Genomic DNA, 9,244 nt, shown 5'->3' with positions numbered 1-9,244 from the left:
TTTTTGGGAATAGGATCTTATAGCTTTCAAAAAACTTTAGATTGTTTTCCCTTTAATTACTTCTTTGGTATTTCAGGCCCAGGATCCTCGCTTATTCCCCCATCTGAATTTTGTTTCTGTTTTAAGTAGCAGATAAAAGGTATGTGCATGAGTCTTTGCATGCTGGAAAGTTAAATGTATCCATACATCAATGTGAATCATTATTAACCTAAAATGTCACACCAATTTAAGGTAAGGGATTAATGTTTAATAAGTAAGGAAATAAACTGCAGTCAAGGAAATAAAGTCTTCACTTGACTCTTCAGGGAAAGTTCATTTTTTGGAGCTGGAGGAAAAAAATAACATTTTCCCAAAAGGTAACAATTAAAGGGAACAGTTTAAGTGTATCATTCATCAGTAGATAACAAAACAAAAAAAAAATCAGAGTACCTGTAGTTGAAAAGTCATTTCCTCAGTGTTGGTCAGTCTTAAAAGTACTGCTTTTTTTTAATTGGGAAAAAAAGAGAAACCAAAAAGAAAAATACTTCCAAGTTTTGTTGCAAGAAGTGTTTTGATTACCATCTAAAGTTAGTTAGATATTCAAATCTCTTCTCTTCACACCACCGCCTCTCCACTGAGCCAATTTTTTGCTGAGGAAAATTGGCAAGGGGGTGGTTGTGTGTGTGTGTGTGTGTATGTGTGTGTAATTTTGAGTGTACTATCACCATCTTGTGGCCTTTAGCCATATTACCATTAAGGGTTTTAATAACTCACTTTTTGTTTGTTTTTTGGTTGTCGGGTTGGGTTTTTTTTTTGCAATTGGAAGCATGAAATGCAGTGTATCTCCTTTAGAAATCCCTCTATGATGACATATGCTCAGGGTCAGATACAGCCTGCATGCTAAGGGTTCCCACCCTGCGTGAAATGTTATTTCTGCATTTGTGCTGCGTTCTCGCATGGTTCTACACTGTCAGATGGGTACCAGATTTATCAGGGTGATCACTAAGTTATACAATGTCCGATCACTGGGTTATACACCTTAAACTAACATAGTATTGTATATCAACTGTCATTGAAAACAAAAAAAATTCTAATAAAATAAAAATTTGAAATTTGTTTATCTAAAATAAAATTAAATAACTAGTTGAATAAGGATATCTAGTAAAGAGATTTAATCAGAATGGTTTTGTTGTAAAGTGAAATTTTCATTTTTTAAAAAATTTGAATGTATTGGGGTGACATTAATAAAATTATACAGATTTTAGCTGTACATTTTATATATACATCTGTATACCGCATTGTGTTCACCATCTCAAGTCAAGTCTCCTTCCCTCACCAATTATCTCCCCTTTACCCTCTTCTACCTCTCTCGCCCCTTTCCCTCTTATAATCACCATACTGTTGTCTGTCTATGAGTTTTGTTGGGGGGGGTTGCTTAACCCCTTCATCTTTTTCACCCAGCCCTACAACCCCCTCCCCTCTGAGAGCTTCAAATTCTCAGTTTTCTTTATGTTTGAACCAAATCTGTTCCAGTGGTTCCTTTTGATATGTAAGTATATTGGTTGGCAGGGGAGTCTGTAAAATCTAATTTTTTTTCTGTCTCATTGGTGATACTGTTGGTTTTCCCCTTTTTGTTTCAATAGACCTCCATCTTAGTGCAATTTCATTATGTTGTTTTTTAAAAAATGTCTTTTCTATCCTCTTCTCTTGTGGATGGTTCCTCCTTTCCCTGTCTTCTTCATTAATTTTTTCTTCTTTTCTCCATGTCCTCGTACTTCTTATTTTCAGTTTCTTTGGTATCCTTGCTGCACGTCACTTACTTATTCAGCTTCCTCTACTAACACCCACACCCACAGTGGCCCGCCCTCCCCTTTCTGTGTCCTCCTTTCTTGTTCCTTCCAATTCCTTCCCCCAGAAGTTGATGTTCCGGCTCAGTAGTGGTGAGTGCACTGACCTCATCCGGTCTGCTGTTTGGGTCTTTTAAGGACACAGCTCCCTGGTAACCCTTAAGTTTCTGGGAGGAACCTAAATCCTCCCTGTTCAAGGAAGCCAGTCCCTATATTTAACTACAGATTTAAGAGGAAAGGTTTCAAAGGGACAGCCTTTGCTTCAGTCCTAAGAAATAGTTTCTGACTCATTACCTTTTGTTCTTTTTTCTCAACGTAAGTGCAGATTACCATAGGACGTGTACTGGGACATTTCCAAGCTCATATTTGCCTGTCCAAACTCACATCTGCATAATTATGTAGCAGTGCTTTGGAGCTGACACTTGAATCTTATGAAAGTGAGTTAGATTAATAACAATGAGAGCAAACAAATTTTGGGGAAAGACTATCTTTTGGAAAACAGTTTAAATTTTATTATGAGATGTTTCTTTGATAGCCTGAAGACTCTTCCATGAGGTAACAAGCTTTACATTTAAATAGTTTTTATAACTCCAGCTGAGTAAAAAGAGCTCCTGTAGAAAAATAATTACTTGAGGACCACCATGGATTATGACAATAACAACGACTTTCACTTATTAGCCCAAGAACCCCAGATTCATACATTCTTCAAATCTGAACATGTCTATAGTCATAGAATCCTAGATACCAAATTAGTAAGAAAAATATAGTTGAAGTAAAGAATATACATACTCCCCAAAGAAGGTTTTCTCTTCTCCTATGCTAAAACTGATCCATGTTCATTGCAGAAAATTTAGAAAACAGAAAAGAAGAAAATAAAAGAAAATCTTAGCATCCAGGGTTAAATAGGCAGTACTGACATTTTAGTATCTATCTTTTTACTACTTTTAAATTTAATTTTGAATTCAGTTACTTGGGACAAAATTCAAATAGTACAAAGAGGTACACAGTACAAAGTGACATTTCTCTCCTCCTGCCTTCTAGCCCCCTAGCTCCTCTCCTCTGGGGCAGCTGCTGCTTCCAGCTTCTGCTGCTTCCAGCTTCTGCTGCAGTCTCCCAGAGATCGTCTAGCCTTTTACATGTCACACACACTTAAATTTTAACGGCAGCTTCATACACGCACTATTCAGAATTTTTTTCTCCATAGGTACCTTGAATCCTTCCATATCAAAACATAAAAATATTCCTCACTAAAATTATGAGTGTGTGTGGCATTATAAAAGTCAAGTATTACTACTATACTTAAAATATTCAGTGTTTACAATATTATGACTAACCAAGTCTTAACAGCTATGTGGCCTATGGCAAAGCCACTTCGCTTCTCTGTGCTTCCTTCTGGTTATTCACATATAAAATAGGAATGTAATGGGGTCTATCTTAGAGGCTTGTTGTTTGGATTGGTTAAGTTGGTTCTGGTCCACAGGCCCTTACCCACAACTCTGAAATCCATATAACTCTGAAATGGAAAATTTTTTCATAATTCATTTGGTGGTAAATGCTACCTGGAATAACCTAAAGTTATTTCAAGTTTTGTTTATCTCTTTTAGTTTGGATTTTCATCCAAACTAAAATGTATGGTTACATTTTACCATAGAAATTTAATTTTGATTATAGGGCACTGCTCAGACACAACTGGATATGTTAAATAATAAAGACAATATACATGTACTGTATTGCCTTTCTAAAGTCTGGGAAAAGTTCTGACTTTTGAAACACATCTGGCTCCAAGGTTTTGGGATTAAAGACTGTGGACCTATATATAAAAAGCACTTAAAACAGTGCCTGGCACAAGGTATTATGGGTCATTAGTATCAGCTTAACCACACAGTATGCCGTTTGCACATTCATCTTGTTTTTCTTGGAGTTAATAATCGCCTTGGTTTTCTGTTTGCTTAGTTTTAATGTGTCAGCTAAAGATTTTTATATGCTAATTACAAAAAAAACCCATTCAAAACATTCAAACATATCAAATATACAAAACTAAAGTGTGTGTATAAATATATATATGTTTATAAGTACAGTGTATTCTGTTATTGCCTCATCTTCCGCCAAAACGCAAGTTTCTGAGAACAGACACTTGGTCTACTTTATTCTCTGCTGTATCCAGCGCCTAGATCAGTTTCGGACACAGAGACAGCACTAAAATCCTGTTTGATGAGTAAATATAGCAGATGTTGTATTAGTCCATTTCCTGCTTAGCCTGCTTGCTCTCGGCACGTCTGTGCTCTCGCTCCAACCTGGACCAGCCGCGCTCGAGGCCTGCAGGCCCAACTATCATCCTTCTAATTTTTTTGGCCTCTTTCCAATCTTGGGTTTCCTGCCTGTAAAGCTTTCCTTTCCTCCATTTAGTCCCTCATTTTTGTGGACTACAATTCATAGATTGTAAAATTTCTGAGTAACTCTTCCAATTGGTATTGCTGTGTAACAAACCTACTCAAAACAGAGGCATTATGCCACAACACCCACTTACTGTCTCCTGGTTTCTGGGAGACAAGAGTAAAGGCTCAGCTGGGCATTTGTGGCCTGGGGCCTCTCACTGAGGTTGCTTTCAGACTGCAGGGGAAGGGCAAGCATCTGAAGCCCTGGGGGCTGTCAGCATTCTGCACAGTTTCAGGGCCTCTCCGGGTGGTCTGTCAGTGTAGCCTACCTGGGCTTCTTCAAAGAATCACAGCCTCAGGGCAGTTAAAATGCTGACACAGCTGCAGGCTTCTGCCCACTATCATTATTCTTCCCTTGTACTTAATAGTTTGATGGGTATAGAATTCTAGCATGGATCATTTTTCTTGATGATTTTGTTTTCTAACAATTCTTCATTGTTTTCTAACTTTCAGACTTGTTAAGTCCAATGTCATTTTAATGCCAGATTCTTTGTCAGCTTATTTTTCTCTCTAGAAGTTTTTAAATGTTCTCTTTATGCCCAGTGTTCTGAAACTTCATGTGAATCAGGGAATAGATTTGATAAACTAACTGAAGTCTTGCTTGGTTAAATTTTATGTTCTGCTCAATTTTATGTCCTGAAAACTGGGTTCCCTCCTGTTATTTCATCAATCTAGCTTGAATTATCCTATCTGTCTTAGTCTTTCTGGGCTGCTACAACAAAATACCACTCACTGGGTAGTTTATAAGTAGTAAAAATTTATTTCTCACAGTTCTGGAGGCCAGAAATCCAAGAACAAGGGGCCAGTATGGTTGCATTTCAGTGAGAGGTGGCTCAAAGCCACCTCTTCTTGTTCTTCCTGTGTCCTCACAGCCAGAAGTGCTAGAGAGTTCTTTGATAAGAGCACTAATCCTGTCCATGAGGGCTCCACCCTCATGACCTGATCACCGCCCAAAGGCCTCACCTCCTACCACCTGGTATTAGGATTGCAACATGAATTTTGAGGGGGGCACACATTCAGCCCACAGCACTGGGTAAACAACCTTTTCTGACGAACCCCCATTCATAATGATCATTTTTTGATTTTCCATTCTTCAGCACCTGCACATGGTTTATTATTTACTTCCGAAACTACAATTCTTTAGATATTTTAGGCTGTTTCATTTCCCCCCAAACTCTTTTACATATATAAACAAGTTTGCTATTACTTTCATATTCCTATTTTTTATATCCCGATAGCACCCATTACAGGGGCCCAATTCAGAAAAGAGTCTAATAAAGGCAGACTTTGAGTGAGTAAAGGCTTGGTGTCTTCCCAGAAATAAGCTGCCCCACTGTTTCCTGCAGGACTGCTCTCCTCCTTTCTTTAATTCAGATCAACCCGCCCCTTCCAAAGACTAGCTCCTTCCACGGTACTCAGAAATAAGTCACCTAGTTCTCTTACGGGGTGGCAGTTCACCGTCAATGGAGTGAGTTTTCAGTTAATGTATTATTTAATCAAGCTGTTGTTTTTCCTTTAAGTCTTTAAGATATTGTACAAGTCTAGCCCTGGTTGGTATGGCTCAGTGGATTGAGTGCCAACCTGAGAACCAAAAAAGGTCATGGGTTGGAATCCCAATCAGGGTACATGCCTGGGTTGTGGGCTGGGGCCTCTCACTGAGGCTGCATTGGCCGGGGCGGGGGCGGGGGGGGGGGTGGGCAAGAGGCAGGCAACTGATGGATGTATTTCTCTCACATTGATGTTTCTCTTCCTCCTTCTCCCTCCTTGTCCCTCTCTCTAAAAATAAATATTTTTCAAAAAAAGATATTTTACAAATTCAAAAACATATATTCCTATTTTTCTATTTGATATGAGCATATATTTTATGAGTTTAAAAGTATTTTTGCTACGTTGTAAAAACATAATGTATACATTGTATTGTAATGTAAGCAATTAACCTAGTTGAATCTCTGCGCTTTGACTGGGTTATCCTGGTGTCTCAAAGGTCACTATTCTGAGGATCTCTCTTCTTGTTATGAAGGCAGAACATGGGGAAAAGAGACAACCTCTCAAAAGCCAGGAAACAAGATAAAGTTACTATGGAGTTCCTTTATTCAATCTTACACACCTAATAGATGAAATTCTCCTCCCCATGTTCCCCCCCATGGGAGGAAATCAAGAAATTACCTTGCCCTGACCAGTGTGGCTCTGTTGGTTGGGCATCATCCCTCAAAACAAAAGGTTGCCAATTGAATTCCCAGGCAGGGCACACGTGTGGGTTGCAGGTTTGGTTCCTGGAAGGGGTGTGTACTTGAACCATCAATTTTTTTCTTGTTCACATCAATGTTTCTCTCCTCTTTCTTGCCCTCCTTTTCCTTCTCTCTAGAAATAAATAAATACATAATCTTAAACAAATATTATCTTTTAACACCTTACACCTGAATTAGTCAAACACAAACCCAATAGGATGAACTTTTCTATCTCTGCTCATAAATGAAAAGGTTATTTTAACAGTCCAAACATCAATGAAAGTGATCTGGGTGTGACCTCACGCAAGCTACATTGGAAAATAATTGTGATTGATTTAGCTGAAATATAATTGATTGTATTATATCCCATCTGAGGAACGACAATGAATAGGTCAGCGTGATATATGGTAAAAACAAAAACAAAAAATATCAAAGTACTAAAAATTATTTGCTTTGAATTATCCATATAGGAAAAACACATTAATTCTGCTACCCATGATATGGGCACAGTGCTTCAGCATGCCTCACTGTAATTCAATTTAAGATTTAATCAATGCACTTTTCAAGACTAGCACTTTTTAACTTTATTTTTATTTTTGACACTATTAGAAATGCCCCTATTTCCTCCCTTTTTAACCCCCTCCACCCAGCCTCTCCCTTCCCTCTGGCCATTCTATGTCTGAGGGCTATGCATACAAATTCTTTGGCTAATCCCTTCATCTTCTTTCATCCAGTTCCCTCTCCCCCACCTCCTCTGACAGCTGTCAGTCTGTTCCCTGTATGGGACAGTACTTTACATGAAAATGAAACTGAATCTCAATTAAATAGAATACTTGTTTTTCCAGTATTCCACAAAGTTTTTTTTATTTTTTTAAAGATTTTATTTATTTATTTTTAGAGAGAGGGGAAGGGAGGGAGAAAGACAGGGAGAGAAACATCAGAAAGAGAGGGAGAGAAACATCAATGTGTGGTTGCCTATTGTGCGTCCCCCCACTGGGCACCTGGCCCGAAATCCAGGCATGTGCCCTAACTGAGAATTGAGCCTGCGACCCTTGGTTCGAAGTCCACTGAGCTACACCAGCCAGGTTCAGTATTCCACAAAGTTTTGAAGTGATCCCATCTACTTACTCTTACATGATCCACTTTACACACAACAGCTCTAGGATTGATAATAACACACCAGTCCCACTTCTTTCCCATTGGAACCCTGCCAGACACTCTTATTTGCAACAAAAATATGTCCCATAATCTCCAAACTAAAAACCCATGTTGCTTGTCCAAGGTCAAAATCCTCATACTGGCCTAATTAGGTAATAATTTAACACAGGATGTACATTTTTAAAAACAAAAATTTAAGCTTTCAAAAGAGACCCAGTTGTTTAACCTATGCAAGTCACTTCATTTTATTTTGAGCTTTCTATAAGGCAAGATGATACCCATTACTCCTGATTTTCCAATATACAATTGTCATGTTTTCTAGAAAATCAAACTTTTTCTCTGCAAAATAAGCCAATGGAACCCTCTGAACAGTGTTTTAGCGGTAGTTTGTACTCCATTAGCAAATCACGAAATCAATTAGTGGGTGCACTCCCTGCCAGCATTAAAAATAAGACCAAAAAAAAAGCTTAAGTGGAATAAAATAAAGGAGAATAGGAAATCTTAGACGGCATCTTAGCAGAAAGGGAAGTATTATTTTGTGAAATATTTATTTCAATATTTTACATAATGTGTGTACTGGATCAGAATGGAATTAAAATTCTCACTTGAGTATATGTTTATTGATTCTAGAGAGAAGTAGGGGAAGGGCAGGGAGGGGAAACAAAAGAGAGAGAGAGAGAGAGAGAGAGAGGGAGGGAGAGAGGGAGGGAGGGAAGGGGGAGGGGAGAGAGAAAGAAACATCCATGAGTTGCTTGAGAGAAAGAAACACCCCGCCCGTTCTGTATTCGCCCAGACGGGTTCGAACCCACAACCTAGGTATGTGGCCTGACAGGGAATCCGGGCCGTGGCCAGTTGGTGTAGGGACAGCAGGCTAAACAACTGAGTCACTCCACCACCAGGGCAAGGATGGGAATTTTTAATGTGTGAGATAACACTGCTCTAAAGCTGCGGTCGCAAAAGAGTGGTCCGGGGAAGACCCTCTCTCTGGCGGGGGCTCTGAAAGAGCCTTTCCCAATTGCGTACATACCTGCATGAGGCCAGATTTTCTTCATATGCCATTAACCAAAACAGACTGAATGTATCAAAGCGGGTATGAGAATTCAGCTGTCTTCTTTTAACAGATTGAATGAAAAAGCAGGTACGAGAATTCAGCTGTCTTCTTTTAAGAGTGATTGTAAAAGCAGGTATGAGAATTCAGCTTCTTGTAAGCAGACATTAAAGATATTTTCAAAACTGTGAAACAATTTCACTCTTCTAATTTTTTTCTTAGAAAACTTAGTCACTTAAAATTTTAACATACTATTTATGTTAACCTGTTTATTATTTTTTAATGAATTTTTAAAATTTATGCTCTGGTTACTAACTCGTTAAATAGCAACAGATACCCACATATAATAAAACGCTTTGAAATTCTCAACAATTTCAGAACCACTCGTCCGTAGGAAACAAAGGCCTTGAGGCCCGCCTCCTGGCAGGTTTAAGACGGTTGGCGGCTTTCTAGGGCGCGGGCCAATAACCAATAACCACAAACCAATAACCGACACCCGGACGGTGAGAATCTTTGCCAATAAGAGATATCGATGAAAGGGCGGGGTTT

The 9,244-nt window shown here is 38.7% G+C and overlaps 1 long non-coding RNA gene across 1 annotated transcript; it reads right to left on the bottom strand.

Annotated features, from left to right (window-relative positions):
• Positions 1-5,944: 5,944 nt before the first annotated feature.
• On the bottom strand, positions 5,945-9,235 carry LOC128781384 (uncharacterized). The gene is made up of 3 exons (XR_008427339.2): positions 8,675-9,235; positions 6,428-6,622; positions 5,945-6,037 (listed from the first exon to the last, which is right to left on the bottom strand). It is a non-coding gene; the product is annotated as an uncharacterized lncRNA (long non-coding RNA).
• Positions 9,236-9,244: the final 9 nt, after the last annotated feature.

The sequence above is a fragment of the Desmodus rotundus genome, chromosome 7, assembly GCF_022682495.2.
Source record: "Desmodus rotundus isolate HL8 chromosome 7, HLdesRot8A.1, whole genome shotgun sequence".
NCBI classification, from domain to species: Eukaryota; Metazoa; Chordata; class Mammalia; order Chiroptera; family Phyllostomidae; genus Desmodus; species Desmodus rotundus.
This window is presented reverse-complemented; position numbering and strand designations above follow the sequence as displayed.